This window comes from Rhamphochromis longiceps, linkage group LG12, assembly GCF_057381845.1.
Source record: "Rhamphochromis longiceps isolate RC_006_pf linkage group LG12, R_longiceps_female_GT1.1, whole genome shotgun sequence".
NCBI lineage: Eukaryota > Metazoa > Chordata > Actinopteri > Cichliformes > Cichlidae > Rhamphochromis > Rhamphochromis longiceps.
Genome location: NC_140568.1, coordinates 2,978,071 through 2,993,478, shown reverse-complemented (window position 1 = coordinate 2,993,478; position 15,408 = coordinate 2,978,071). Strand labels below are relative to the sequence as shown.

Below are 15,408 nucleotides of genomic sequence, written 5' to 3'. Positions count from 1 at the left end.
CAGGATCTCTACCTTGTTCACCTGAAGAAGAAAAAAGTCAAAGATGAAAAAACCTACTATAATACTGATTTTTTTCATGTTCTCAGACTTTTGAGGGTGGGTAGGGATAAGAGGTAGACTGGAGGCACCTGAAACAGTGTTGTACCCACCTTTTCAATATGAATGACTTCTCTTGTCAGGACTGAATGTGGGATTAAATCTTTTGAGCATACCCACTTTGCAGAAGCTGGATGTGAAATAAAGGCAGCTATTGTGTGACACTGGCTCTCCCCCAGGGCTCTCACAGCTCCCCATCCTTCCCAGCCTCACCTCACATACTGAACCGGCAATTAGACGGTCAAATCAAAACCCTGGCACTCAGGGCTAATTGTTTCTAACATGCCTTTGTAAAGTGTCATGTTGTTTCCCATTCAAGACAGCTTCCCTGCCTCCTTGTGTGTCAGATAGGGGAGGGCAATGCTCCAGCCGGGAGATAAGCCGCAGGCTTTTTTTAATGCCCCAAAATAGACTTAATTTTTACCCTCCTTTCACGGTTCAGGTGCACTTGAGCATTGAGATGGTCAGAATTTGCAGTGGGTGGGTTAGTCTGATGGATACAGTACCCTGCAGGACATCAATTATTGGTAGCTTCTGGAATGTCTTTAAAAGAGAGCATGTGTGAGGGTCCAGCATTTTTCTTCTATTCTGCAATTTTTTTGAGAGTGAGGGCTAAAACGACTATCAGGACATGAAATGCATTACTTTTGAAAGTGTAGCTGTTAGATCTAATCGTAGAGCAGCTTCATTCACTTTGGCTTTGTTCTTACAGGTGTTGGGGTTTTCTACACTCAAAAGCCGCTGCTATGGCATGTAATGTTAAGCACCATAAAAGGTATTTATTGGAACTGGAAATACATTCAGATTTCTAATGAGAATTTTAGCCACTTGGGGGCAGCAGCCAACACACGCATATAACACTGTCGCTTTGTTTTAGGATAAAAATGCTTGCAAATATTTGTCTGCTAGTGTCTAGCAGCAGTCAGCAGGCTGAAAACTGAAACCAACACAGTGATCCAGGAGGTAGAGCTGGACCAGTTAGAAGGTCGGTGGTCAACTCAGCCACCTGAGATGACCAATAGGTAGCTCAGGTGGTAGAGCAGGTCACCTACTATCTGGAAGTTTGGTGGTTTGGTCCCAGCCTGCAATGAATGCATGTAAAACAGCATAAGAAAAAGGTGCTTGTTTGAATGAGGCAAGTTTAAAGTGCTTTGAGTGCTCAGAGTCGTAAAGTGCAATGCAAGAACCAGTCCATCTACCACTCCCCAGTGATTTTAGTCTTGGGCAAGATACCGAACCCCAACTTGTACCCACACACAAAGTATTACTGTGTGCATTGAACAAAAGCAGAGGACTTTGCTTTGACATTACTTGAAAAAACTAATCGGATTACAGTAACGCGTTACTTCCATCTCTGCTGTCTACAAAGCTGGGTTAAAGACAGGAATGTACAATCGTGTTGGTTTTTATTCAGATCAGAGATTCCCAGATTATACAGATCACACTGCCACTGCTGTAGTTCAAAGTTTGTCGAACCTCCCAGCCCCCCACTGCGGCCCTAAGCAGCTGTCTGCTTTACCTGGTAGCAAGCAGCGCTCGACATGGATGAATGGTCGACAAGTGGGCTAGCACAGAGAAGGGAGGGACAGTGGAGTTCACAAGGAAGAGGAGAAGCATAAAAGAAACATCAAAGGTAAAGAAATAAAGATGAAAAGTGCAGATAGCAGCTTCATTGTTTTTCACACTCATTTTTATTTCCACTCTTTGTGTGTTATAACGTTGCTCTTCTCGACAGTTGGCCGAGAAGACCAACAAAAGAACAAGCAAGAGTAGCCCATAGTCATAGTAGACGGACTGTCTGCAGTTCCCGATGGTCTGTCCTCACACTGCAAATGGAGAATGATGCTCAGGCCTTCAGGATGCTGGGCGACTTCCCATGATGCACCAGGAACTTCTCCTTCACTCCCCTCTCTCCCCTATGTGTGTAAATGGTACTATTACATGTGTGTATTCACTGACACAGATGTGAAAATGTGCTACAAAAATGAAATTAAACTAAATTACACAACGAAACTTCTTTTGACAGCCAGAGAATCGGCTGGCCATTAGACCTCAAACATTTGCACAATGTTTTCCCTTTTAAAGAAGCACCACAAGAGAAAAAACTTTTTGATATTATCAGTTGATAATCACGCAAATATTTCACAAAGTAGGAGTGGTGAGCCACAGCTGCCAATATAAAAAATACACAAAAAACGAAACAATAGATTTACAGAAACAGGCAAATAAGTGGCTTAATGAGTGTGGCCCGTGTGCTGCTTCTCATCTTTGTTCAAATAATAAAAGGCAATAAACCTCTTGAACATTTTACTGCTATGCTTTCAGGTAGAATGAAAGCTTACACTCTCTTTCCCAACAGCCATGAGAGATTAGAAGTCGTGCTTGCACATCTTCTTCTTTGGTGTAAAAGAAAAACATTGTGAGGAGTGGGTGTCTAACTCTTTTTGTCTTTGACTGACCTTCTGTCTGCACCTAACCAGCCCCGAGAGCAGGGAGCTGCTTCTGTTTTAATTGGAGTGTGACTGGAAATATACAGGGAGCTGTGGGGGAGGGAGGCTGTAGGAGGGTGATGCTTGTCCATCAATGCCCCCCACACATACACACACAGACACACACTCCCTGCTGTGGACCCCTGTGTCTGCTGCCCAGCCTGTCAACCTGAGAGACGGGAAGGAGGGAGAGGGGACTGGAGTGCTGAAGTAAGGTATAGGCAGACATTTTCTCAGGAATGCTGGGAGCTATCAGAAGTGACATGTAACCATATCCCCTGTCAGATCTCAGACTTTATCTTTGCTCTGCTGTTGACTGCTCCTTCAGTATGCTGATGTATCCTGTCAGAACCTGAGAGCCTTGCATGGGAGCTGACCTTCCTCCTTCCATCTCTCCAGGAACGTTTTGATCAGGACTAGGTGAATAAAAACTTGTAAGTATCCCTGTAGCTTCATTATTTTGTCTCTGGAGATATTTAGAGGTATTCACTGGAAGTCTCATTAAAGCGTGATTTAGACTTCTATGTCGTAATTTGTGATTTAACCAGAAGCCCCTTTTAATCCTGTGCCATTACCTTCTGCGCCAGTCAGTCTTTGCTGCATTGACCTGACATGTAGTTACATTTCTGGAGAGGTGCACCTCAGCTTACTCAGATAGTTATGGTGCAAGGGTTAAAAGTCAGAATCAGGCCAAAGAGTGAAATGTTTCCTAATAAGCTAATTGCTGATTTAAAATATCAGAAATGTTAAAATATATTTGACAAATGACAAAAATAAAGAATGCTTGCAATACAAAACCCAAAGACAAATTCCCCATATATAAAAGGAGAAATACCTAACCCAGCCACGAGGGGTTAGTGCAGTTGGAGCACACTAGGAGTAAACCAGTGTACTCTTAGTGCTGGTCCCAAGCTAAGATAAATAGGGAGGTTTGCATCAGGAAGAGTATCAGGCATAAAAACTCTGTCAGAGCAAATGTGCAGGTCGTAAAGAACGATGTTTGGTTGGGGCACAGGTTAACAACCATATTAACCTGTTTGCCAACCACCTATGGTGCTGTTGGGCAACAGGTTGCCGGTGGAAACTGTGCTACTGTTGGCTGAAAATAAAGGAAGAGCAAAGGGGGAAGGCACGTTTGGAGACACTGAGGAAGAAGGAAATACAGGGGTGAGGTGGTGAACATGGCGGCTTTAAATGTTTAAAATTTAAAGCATTAGAAAAAAAATAATCTCACAGACGTAACATTATGTAGCATTGTGTGCTTCATCTTCATCTCCAACCTTCCTTTCTTATCAAAAAGTCTTGAAAGAGTAGTCGTACAACAGCTAACTGATCATCTGCAGAGGAGTGGGTCATTTGAAGAGTTTCAGTAAATGGAGAGTCACCTTCAAACACTAAGGTTATTTATGGAGTTCCACAGGGTTCTGTGCTTGGACCAATTCTGTTGTCATGCTTTCTGTATCATTACAAGGCATAGCATACAGGTTCACTCATATGTAAGATAACACACCAATTAGTTAAACTGTCTTCTTACCTTATCTTAATGACTTTATAGTACCATATCACCCCATTAGAGCTCTCTGCTCTCAGACTGTGGACTTGAGGTTCCTATAGCATTGAGGTTCCTGCCTCCCTTAGTAGAATGAGAGGCAGAGCCTTCAGCTTTCACACCCCTGTTCTGTGGAACCAGCTTCCAGTTTGGATTTGGGCGACTTATAAGATTAGGCTTAAAACTTTACTTTATGATAAAGCATATAGTTGGCGCTGGATCAGGTGAATCCTCCCCTAGTTGCGCTGCAATAGGTGCAGGCTGCTGGGCGATTCCCATGATGCCTTGACTGTTTCTCCTTCAGTCACCTTTCTCACTCACTATGTGTTTATACACCTCTCTCTATTGAATTTTTAGTTATTAATAATCTCTGGCTCTATTCTACAACATGTCTTAGTCCTGTTTTCCACCCCTTACCCACAGACAGTTGTGGCAGATGGTCGCCCCTCCCTGAGCCTGGTTCTGCTGGAGGTTTCTTCCTGTTTTTTTGTATTAATGTAGGGTCTTTACTTTACAATGTGAAGCACCTTGGGGTAACTGTTGTTTTGATTTGGCTCTGTATAAATAAAATTGAATCGAACTAAAAAATGCTGGGACACTGACTGGTAAAGGATGCTAAGGATAGGGTGAAATGGAGAAGAAAAACTCAATCAATTGAACATTTTTGTCACTGCGATCTGGGTTTTTATCTGCCACCACCATCAGGTTAACATTTACATTTGTTTTGGTTTGATCTATGACCAGGTGGCAGTGTTGAGTGCTAATTAGCTAACTAAAACATGTTAGCATGGTAACTAAGACATAAAGGCGTTAAAGATTCTTGCTGGATAGTTTCTTTATCCATGTATTACCTGTGTGCGTTACCTACAGTAGATATTTGGTATACCCTCATTTTGGAGAAACTATAGGAGTAACTGGAAAGTAAGCAATGTATTGCTTCAAATGAAGTCAGAAAAACTTCTACTGAACAAAACAAAATAAAAGAAACAACCAAAACAGTTTGCTTAAAAGGGGAGAAAGTATTTGCAGTATTTGAAGCATTTTCATTCCTGTACCTTTCAATTGGAGAGATTTTTGCCAATGGAAAATTGAACTATTACACAACTCTTTCTCTTCCACGCCATCAGACTCCACTGATGTAAAAAGCAAAACTGTAACTTTTGTCATTGTAGAACACTAAAAGTGCTGGTTTACCATTTCACAGTTTTGCTGTTTAACATTTCTGTTTGGGTGCAAAACGCCCTTTAAAACAGTGAAGTCACATAAACTTAGGTCCATGTTCTGTACATTGACTATGGAGAAGTTGTTTTATGCTTAGGTGTGAATTACTGTGTGTTTGGGGACAGATGTGTCGGTGCCAGTGATAGAAATAAATCAAATGTTGGGCCTTTTCCCTGCTTTTGCTGTGGTGAGTTGTTTTAGATTTTTTTCAGAGGCAAACATATTTGTCCCTCAGGTTTTTCCACTACTTTGTACATTCCCTTATGTCCATTTCAAAAATGTCAGCAATCTCCCTCCAGGAATCTCCTGATATTCATGAGTCGTTATGTTAAGGCAATAATTATTATTCTTTATGCTGGGGTGATGATTAATATTATCTTACTGTTAAATTTGAAAAACTCCAACAAAAAAAGTAGCCAGAAATACACAAGAAGAAGGCATAGCAATAATTGTGGGCTATGTTGACCTGATGTGAAATACATTCCTCAGGAGGTGCACACCAGCTTACATCGTATGGTACGAAGCAGGGTTCAGAGGGGTTTGCAGTTACCCTGCAGGTTACATATGGATTTCCAACTGAAGCGTAAATCAGGCATTAGAAAGCACCACTGTTCTTAAGTACAAAAAGAAAAAAAAAAGAATTCGATTGAAAAATAGTAGATTTCGTTTGTGCTAATGGTCTTTCAGTACTTAATAAATCTGGGTAATATAATATTTCTTCCTGAACATTTTAATTTTTTTAATTGTTTAAGTGGAAACATTTAATGTTTACCTAAAAAAAGAGCTCTAGTACAGAGTAATTAGAAAGCTGTTGTTTATTTCATAATACTATGCTAATACCCGTTTGAGGGTTCACAACCATCATCCAATTAGGTCATGCACCCATGACCCAACTGAATGTGCTAATGGAATTACTGCAAACGTCTTTGACCCCCACAGTCGTTTACCTTCCACTCAACCAAACAAGATCAAACGTTGTTATCAGAGCACCCTTTGAATAAGACCACTTGGCCATCAGCAAGTGAGATCCAGCTTCTGATTGCAGTAATGCCACTAAGTTAGGGCTTAATGGAGACAATTAATAGCTGATATGGGAGGTTAACACTCACAATTGCAGCCACACTGATAGATCCTGTAGGGACTTGCTTAGGGCTTGATCCAGGAGAAGAAAAAAGAGACACACTTGTGTGGGTTTTTTTGAAGTGTTTAAGTGCTGTTCTCTTAGAGAGATCCCTCCAAGACCACCTGACCGTATCCCCTCCTGCATAATGACGTGCTTATTGATACTCACTGGTGTTACTAAGCTAGTTTTCTGAGCATTTTAGACATTTCACTGAGCATAGTTTAGACGGGGTTACCCTGACGTTAAATATTATGATCTCTCTCCTTTTTAATTCTGTCAGACCTGCAGAAAAGCAATGTAATTCCTAAATGTGTGAAAAAGATATGAAAAATAACTTAAGACTCATTTTCTTCAGTGTAAATATGTCTTAATGTACAAGCTATAAACAAATGCGTCAATAATGTGTTGCACAGTTTAATTCTCTGCACCACACTAAATTTTAAATCAAACAATAAATATATGATTGGAGTGCAGACTTTCAGCTTTAACTCAAGGGGCTTATTAAACTTTTGCATTAACAGCTGTTTTTTAGTGCCTTAGAGGTACAAAATTAACTGGAGAAATTAACATAATTTTAATGATAATGATGGTATTTAATACTTGGATGAAAATCCTTTGCAGTCAATGACTACTTGAAGTCTGGAACCTATGGACACCATCATATGTTCCCTTGAGATACTCTACCAGATACTAAACTCTATTTAGTTTTGCATTCATTAGTTGACAAGCGTGCTTTTTGAGTTGACAGGTGACTGAATTGACCTTAGAAAAACAACCCACCTCTTTGCAGTTAGAAACAAACTCATTTTTTTTGTTTTGCACTCATTTGGTCATTTGCACTGTGAAGCATTGCTTGATCAGTGTCAGCGAGTATAAGCCTTTATGCTTTAGTGTTAACTCTGCTACCTCAGTCGGCAATTACATCATCAATAAACACCAGTGTTCCTGTTATGGTATGTGCCTAACCTAACCCAACTTGGTGAAGTTGTTTTCTTAACTGTGCAAACAGTTTTATCGTCATTCACACATGTTGTTCAGCTATGGCATGAAACTGTTTGCCAGTTAATTGATTAACTTCTTGAAATTGGGCGACCATGTATAAAAGCTGCTGCAATTCCTAAACAGTTATTGTAAAACTAAAAAAATGTATAATAATAACTATTTTATAATAATTGAAAAAGGCCGTTTCAAATCATAATATGTGGCACAATTAATTGAAGTTTAAATCAGTATTAATTACTGATTAATACTGATTCTCAACAGGAGAGAAGGTTGATAGCTGTAGCCTCTGGTCCTCGGTCTGTGGCCCAGCATGCTAGTTACTTCCTGTTTTATTTTGAAATCCCCTTGTGTTGTGTTTGTTATGTTTAGTTTTGCTTCCTCTGTTTTTAGTCTGACCTAGTTCACCTGTGCCTTGTTTTCCCCAGCTATGTACCATCTCCCTAATTACCTCATGTCTGTTAAGTCCTCCGTTTCCTTTGTTTTTGTTACGTCTCACTGTCTTTTCCTTCACGCTGTGTGCTCTTTTTTTCCCTTGTCCCTCATTCCCAGCTTTGCCTTTATTTTGTATCTTGCTCTAAGTCTGTCAAGTTCAGCATTAAAGCTATTTTCGCTACGTTCATGTCAGTGTCCTGCATTTGGCTCCTTTCTCAGCCTGCCACACTGTGAGCCTTGACAAAGGCTGTTGGGACTGAGAGTTTTAGGGCAATCGAGTCATAAAGAATTACAGTAGTACAGCTTAAGGACAATGCATAGATATTTCTATTGTTGACAATATAGACAGAAAGATAATAAAAATGTAAACAAAGAAAGTCCTAGACATTTGTTTCATGAGGCTGGAAGTACCAGTACTTTGTTACTGTATCGAAGTAAAGTTTTCAGGTAGCTGTTTTTTAATTGAGTTTAGATTTTTCTGAATTCTTTTTACTTTTTCTCTTTTACGTTTCACTCAAATATTCATACTTTCAACATTTTTAAAGCTGTTGTGGTCCTGGGTTGGTGACCCAGTGTTTTGTGTTTTTATTCATCTTGGTTTATGGTTCTGTATTTCTGGCTCTCTGGTTCTTCTTTGTTTCTAGTTCTTGGGTTTTGTTCCTTTGCCCCTCATGTTTAGTGTAGGTTTAGTTCTGTCTTCATGTTTATTTTCTTGTTCCCCAGTCAGTCGTGTCTCCTATCTCTGTGCTCCAAGTTCCCTCTGTTCAGTGTCAAGTCCAAGCCTCTGTGCCTGTCGTGTTTCCTGTTTTATTTTGATAGTCTCTGTCCTGTGTGCAGTGTGTCTGATTTTGCTTCTCTTGTCTTGTTAGGTCTGATTTGTCCCAGCTGTGTTACTGTTCCCATCCTCTCGTTGTCCTGCTTGTGTATTTAAGTCCTGTGTTTCTCTTCAATAGTTTTTGCATCGTACCCTCTCCGTGCTGTGTGTTTCTTCCATGCTCTTTGTATTTTCTAGTTCTCTCTCCGAGTTTAGTTCCCTAGTTTTCATGTTTCTGGTTTAGTTCTCATGTTTTCATTGTGGAGTTTTTTCCAGCAAATAAAGCTGCCGTTTTAAGTTTACTTCCTCTAGTGTGTTGAGCCCTGCATTTAAGTACACAGCACACACGACAAAACAGGCTTATTACATTTAGGTTCATCCATAGCTTACACTCTGGGGCCAACTCTGAAGTGGCTCAGAACAAGTACAGATGTCCTTAAGTTGTGGTTATGGTACTTGAGCCTCATATCACTGCTACTACCCTGCATTAGCAGTTCTCTCACCTCTTGACTGAAGTAACACAAGACCTTGTTTGCTGAAGTCATATATGTATAGAACTCGTGACTGATGGCATTCTGAGAGAGCCTATGCATTTTGTCTGCAAGAGCAAAGATAACAGGGCTGCAGAGTCTGCATAGGCTCTCGTTGGCTCTGAAGTTGTCATGGAGGGTAAAATACAGCCTGTAGAAGCCAGATGTGAGGAGAGATTAACAAAGGTTGATGACAGACCTCATGGAGGCTACAGTCAGGGAAAAGTGTGTCATTCTGTTACAGTATAGAGGACCCAACTGCAGACACGGAGATGAACTAAAGAAACAAAAAACAAACCTTTATTTGAGCTAAAAATAGGCTCAAAAAAGTAGGCTCTATGATGCCTTGGATAGGAGGGTAGAAGAGGTATAATGAGGTATTTCCTCACGCTTGGACTATTGTAACTCACTGTTTATGTGTCTAAGCAAAGGTTCTCTGGATCGTCTGCAGGTTGTGCAAAACGCTGCAGCTAGGCTTTTGACAAAATCCTCTAAGTATTCACATGTGACACCATTACTATCTCAGCTACACTGGCTTCCTGTTGAATTTAGAGCCAATTTTAAGATCCTGGTCTTGACGTTTAGAGCCTTGCATGGACTGGCACCAGCCTACATCTCCGATCTGCTACAGCCTTATGTCCCTAGCAGGTCCCTGAGGTCATCTGATCAGGGCTTACTTGCTATAAAACAGACTAAGATGAGAACTAAGGGTAAATGGCCTGTATTTATATAGCGCTTTACTAGTCCCTAAGGACCCCAAAGCGCTTTACATATCCAGTCATCCACCCATTCACACACTGGTGATGGCAAGCTACATTGTAGCCACAGCCACCCTGGGGCGCACTGACAGAGGCGAGGCTGCCGGACACTGGCGCCACCGGGCCCTCTGACCACCACCAGTAGGCAACGGGTGAAGTGTCTTGCCCAAGAACACAACAACCGAGACTGTCCAAGCCGGGGCTCGAACCGGCAACCTTCCGATTACAAGGCGAACTCCCAACTCTTGAGCCACGATCGCCCGTTGGTGATAGAGCCTTTGCCACTGTGGCCCCGAGACTGTGGAACTCTCTTCCCCAAACCTTAAGAACTGTGGACTCAGTAGTTGTTTGTAAAAAAACAACTCAAAACTCACCTTTTAAAAACTGCTTTTGATTAATTTTTGCCTGTTTTATATTGTCTGTTTGACCTTTTATTATTTGTTATCTTGTGTGCAGCACTTTGTGACTCTGTCTAGAAAGGTGCTGTATAAATAAAACTTTATTTATTTATTTATTTATTTATTTATTTATTTATTCATTTATTTAATGAGGTCTTTCCAGAGGCGTGTCCAGCAACCACTGTCAGTGGAGGAGAAAACGGGAACCCTCAGGAGGCTGGCAGCAGTGAAGACAGAGCCCACCAGGAGGCCAGATAGAATGCCAGCAGTGAAGCAGCAGGACAGACAGAGATCGATGGCAGTCTACATGGAGGTCATAGCCACTTAAAAGGGAATTGTGTCATGGTATTGCAGGATATAGGACCAAGGAGGTTAGACCAGCAACAGAGGTACAGCTTCTATGGAGTACGGCTTTGAAGGAGGCCAAGAAAGGGCCAAAGATGGTGAGGCAGCCAGTGGCATGAATGGAAAAACCTGTGGGGGTGCTTAGGACCCACAAGCTTGTTTTCAGCCAGCTTGGGACATCCATACACAAGTTCAGGTAACTTGGGACCCTCATTCTGGCTGCTCATTTTCAGGTGGCTCGAGACCCTCGAGTTTAGGTTATGTTGCCATAGGACCCTCTGAAGGCCCTGATGACCAGGACTGCACAGGACCCATTGACGAACACTTGTGGCCAGGACTGTGCAGTTCCCACTGAAGACTCTTGTTGGGCTGAGCGTGGTACACGCTGTCATTCTGAGTAACCCACGGTTAACTCAGTTCTTTACAGACACTAAGCTGGGCACACACTCTTCACCTTCTTCTGTTCAGCTCTCCCCCGACTTGATGCTGCTGATCTGCGCGCTGGCGTTCTCGCTGTACAGCCCGCCAGAGAATTTTCAGCCCGGCTCACCGGAGGATTTTCAGCCTGGCCTGTTCGAGCATTCGGACCCCAGACCCTCTGACACCTCACTCACTGTGAGTAACTCTGTTAGCAGGTCAGCCTCTCTAGTCTCCCAGCCAGCTGAGGCCCGAGTGTATTGATTTTTCCAGTGACTATTCTCCTAGGGACTCTTGTGTTTACATGTCAAACAGAATTTCGACATCTGTTTCACTCCACAGCCTGTCAGTTTTGTTGCTTCACCCCCGGACACAGTTGTTCCCTTCCCAGTTTATTCAGACACAACCTGTGTTAATACTCCTGCACCTGTGACTGCTCCTGGACTTCTCTCTCCTCCTCCCTTTCCTGCTCCCAGGGCTGTTCCTCAGGTGAGGGTGGCTGTGGCCCAGCTGGTCCCTGCTTCAGTATCCAGGCTGGGGGAGGCTCCTTTTGTCTCTGCACCCACATCTACTTCTCTGGTGGGGATGGCGGACGCCCAGTCATTGCCAGTGCCTGTCCCTGTTCTCCGGGTGAGGGTAACTGTGACCCTGCCAACTCCTGCACCCTTTTCAGTTCCTTAGGTGGGAGAAGCAGAGGTCTAGCTAGCTCCTGCACCTATGCCGGTCCCAGGGTAAGGGTAGCCAGAACCCAGTTCGTCCCTGCACCTGAATATGTTCCTTGGGTGGGGATGGCTGATGTTCAGACAGGCCCAGCACCCGTTCCTGTTCACTGGAGGAGAGCAGTTAAGAGTCAGTCACCTGGTGTACAGTCACCGGCTGTTCCTTCTGGAGGCTTGGGAGAACCCTTCCAACACCTTCTCATGTTTGCTGGTGGCTCTGGTAGGTCCGTTCAGCCACCACCTGCACCGCCTGTGGCTTCCATGCCACTGCTGGCTGCGCCGTTGCCTCAGGCTTCCACACTCTCATCTGGTCCTGCCTCGTCTCTTCCTGCCTTGGCTCGTCCTGCCTAGGTTCATCCTGCGCCTACCAAGCCACGTCCAGTGGCCCAGCACCCGAGGGATGTCGGTGACAGCCACGTCTGCTCCTCAGCCACCGTCTTCAACACGGTCGGCCTCCGGACCAGCTCCATTTTTGGACTATGGTGCTCTCGACCCCCGGGTTGACCCCCAGAACTGCTTTGGACTTTCTGTTTTGTCTCATGGTTGACCCAGCTCCTCTGGTTTGTTCTGGACTCCTGCTGCTGGGCTTTTGATTTTTCTGGACTCATCACTGGCAACCTGAGTTCTTTTGACTCAGTTTTGGTTTTGTTACTTTGCCTTTCCTGTGCTCTTGTGTCTCGTTGCCTCAGTTATGATTTCATGTCTGTTATTTTCCGGTGTCGTCTGTGTCGGGTCTGTCTGGGTTTGGTCTGTGTGTTTCCGTTACTTCCTGTTTTACGTTGGTAGTCTCCTGTCTCCTGCACCATGTTCTGTTTTGGTTCACTTACTTTCAAGGTTCCTCATCTGATGTGTTATGTTCAGCTTTGCATTCTCTGTCTCGTTGTGTTGTTAGCCCCAGCTGTGTTCCCCATGTGTTTCCTGTTTCGTCCTCATTCCACGTGTATTTAAGTCCTTTGTTTTCTTCTGGGGGAAACAGCCACTGACAGGAGACCAGCAACCAAGCCAGAGGTAAAAGAAAACAAGTACGTGCCCCTGCAGTAGTGAGCAGGGAGTAAAGTAAGGGATTACTATTGCAAAAACGGTAATTAGATTACCGTTACTTTCCCGTAGGAACGCTGCGTTACTGCGTTACTAAAACCGTGATTTTTTTGCGAGAATGTCTCATGAAAGTGACGTAAGCGAGTGCGACGTTCGTGACAACAGCTGTGCAGAGAGAGTATGAGCGTGCAGCGTTTAAAGTGTGGAAGTACTGACCTTACTTTGAGTTTGATTCCATACAAAGTGACAAAAACATTAGTGTCCGTTGTGCGTGGGAAGAAAACTTCTTTTTACAGCGAAAAAACCCCTAAACCTCCGAGCAAGCACCGAGTAGCTACGACGTAATGGGAAACTCACAGAGAAACTCGCGGATTCTTCCACTGACCGCTGCGGCACACCTGCACCAGGGTAAACCTCCGCCTACCCCACTCCTGCTTTACAGGTGAAAATAGAGCAACAGGACCGCTGAGTCTTTGACTTTATTTATTTTCTGCTGCGTTTTACTTGCATCTATTTGAAAGACTGAGTGTAAACACAAAAAATATTTTATTTTATGTGCTGGAATGTCCAGAAAATAGGTTTAAATATTAAACTAATTTCTTCCAGTCAGAGAATGTTGCAGATAATTAAATGTTTGCTTGATGCATAAAGTTAAAAGATTAAAACTAATAAAACAAGTTTTAAAAAGAGACTTTTCCATTTGATTACATTTTGTATGATGGATTATGCAGAAAAAGTAGAATTGGGCTGAAAGATCTATCACTTTATCACCTATTCAGGGTGTAAATCGTGTTTTTAAAAAGTAACTAAGTAATTAATTACTATTGAAAATAAGTAATGAGTAAAGTAATGGGATTACTTTTTGGGGGAAGTAATCAGTAATTAGTTACTGATTACTTTTTTCAAGTAACTTGACCAACACTGGTAGTGAGACTGTCTACAGTCATGATTTGCTACATAAGCTGTAGCCGGAGACTGATGGATTCCACAATCCACGTGGAGACAACCCGCTCAAACACGGGTAAAACATGCAAACTCTTTTTTTTTGTCCCGTTTGGTTCTTTTGCATCAGAATTATTGTCTAAAGGTAAAGAAAGATGCCCAACGGAATTACTTTACCAAATGGACCATCCCAGCCTTGCCATATTGGTCTATTTGATTCACCTTCGCTTTTATTGTTTATTTTATTTTCATTTGCTGAACATGGGACAGACTTGACTGGGAAAAAGAAAGAGGGAAAGAAAAAGAGCGGGGAAGAGGGACGGTGATAAAGGGCAAAAACCAAAAACCAACAAAACAAAAAAATACATCTATCAATCACCTGGATCACCTGTTGAGAAAGAAAAAAGAGAAAACAAGCAAAAAAAAGAGAGCAATATAATAAACAACATCATCGCGATGATCTATGTGAATATAACAGTAAATACTAAATATTAAACATTATTGTGCAGCACGTAAGATCAACAGCACACAGTGTGCTTTGAGGTAGGAGCCAAAAAGGGTGTAGTTTGTGTGTGTGAGCACCCGTGTGTACACCTGTGAGCATGGACGCGCTTGTATTTAAAAGGTTCCTTCATGTAATGATCTGCTAGAGGGTGTGGGGGGGCCACAGCCCTGTCCACCAGGGCATGAAGCAGGCACAGAGGAGATCCAGGCTCCAGACATCCAGAGGCAAACTCTGCAAACTCAACACAGATGGTGGAGTCGAACTCAGTCGAACTTGCTGTGAGGCAACAGCACTAACCAAAAGCAAAATTGGCCTTTAAATGTTGTCCAAGATAAAGACAATGTTGGATAACACCTCCCACCCACTCCATGACACACTGGTCAGTCACAGGAGCACGTTTAGTGAGAGACTAAGAGTACCAAAAAGCACCACTGAACGACACAGGAAATCATTCCTGTCTGTGGCCATCTCCCTGTACAGCTCATCCACTTAACACACTGTTTACTGCAGTAGCTACACCCTTTTTGCACATGCTCCTCTTTCTTATTCAAATATTTCCCCTACGGATCAATAAAGTATTCTGATTCTCATTAAATGTAGGCAGAAAAGGTTCATTTAGGTCGGCACAAACATGCTGGTAAAAGGTCCTAAAAGTATCTACTTTTTATTTTCTTACTTTGAGTACATTTCAGAACTTTTTCAGAACTTTTAGAGTAAGGAAATTGAATCAGTACTTCAACTTTCAGAGTATTTTAACACAAGTACCTGTACTTCTACTTAGCAAGAATCAGAAGACCATAGTTGTGATAGATGTCCCAGACAGCAACATCAGAAAGGAAACAGAGACATACCAGGGCCTGAACGAAAAATTGGAGTAGTTCAAGTTTTATTTGTCATATTCAGGTGATAATGGCACATCACTACCAGCAATGTATTTCTTAGGCTCAGAGCCCCCTCAGTATTGCACCAAGAAAAGCAAAATTTGCACATAAAGTAATAGATTCATCAACAACAACAACAACAACAAGCG

At 42.5% G+C, this 15,408-nt stretch overlaps 1 long non-coding RNA gene across 1 annotated transcript; it reads left to right on the top strand.

Annotated features, from left to right (window-relative positions):
• The first annotated feature begins 2,635 nt into the window (after window positions 1-2,635).
• Window positions 2,636-13,450, top strand: LOC146656578 (uncharacterized). The gene is made up of 3 exons (XR_014913901.1): window positions 2,636-2,800; window positions 2,914-3,019; window positions 10,566-13,450. It is a non-coding gene; the product is annotated as an uncharacterized LOC146656578 (long non-coding RNA).
• Window positions 13,451-15,408: the final 1,958 nt, after the last annotated feature.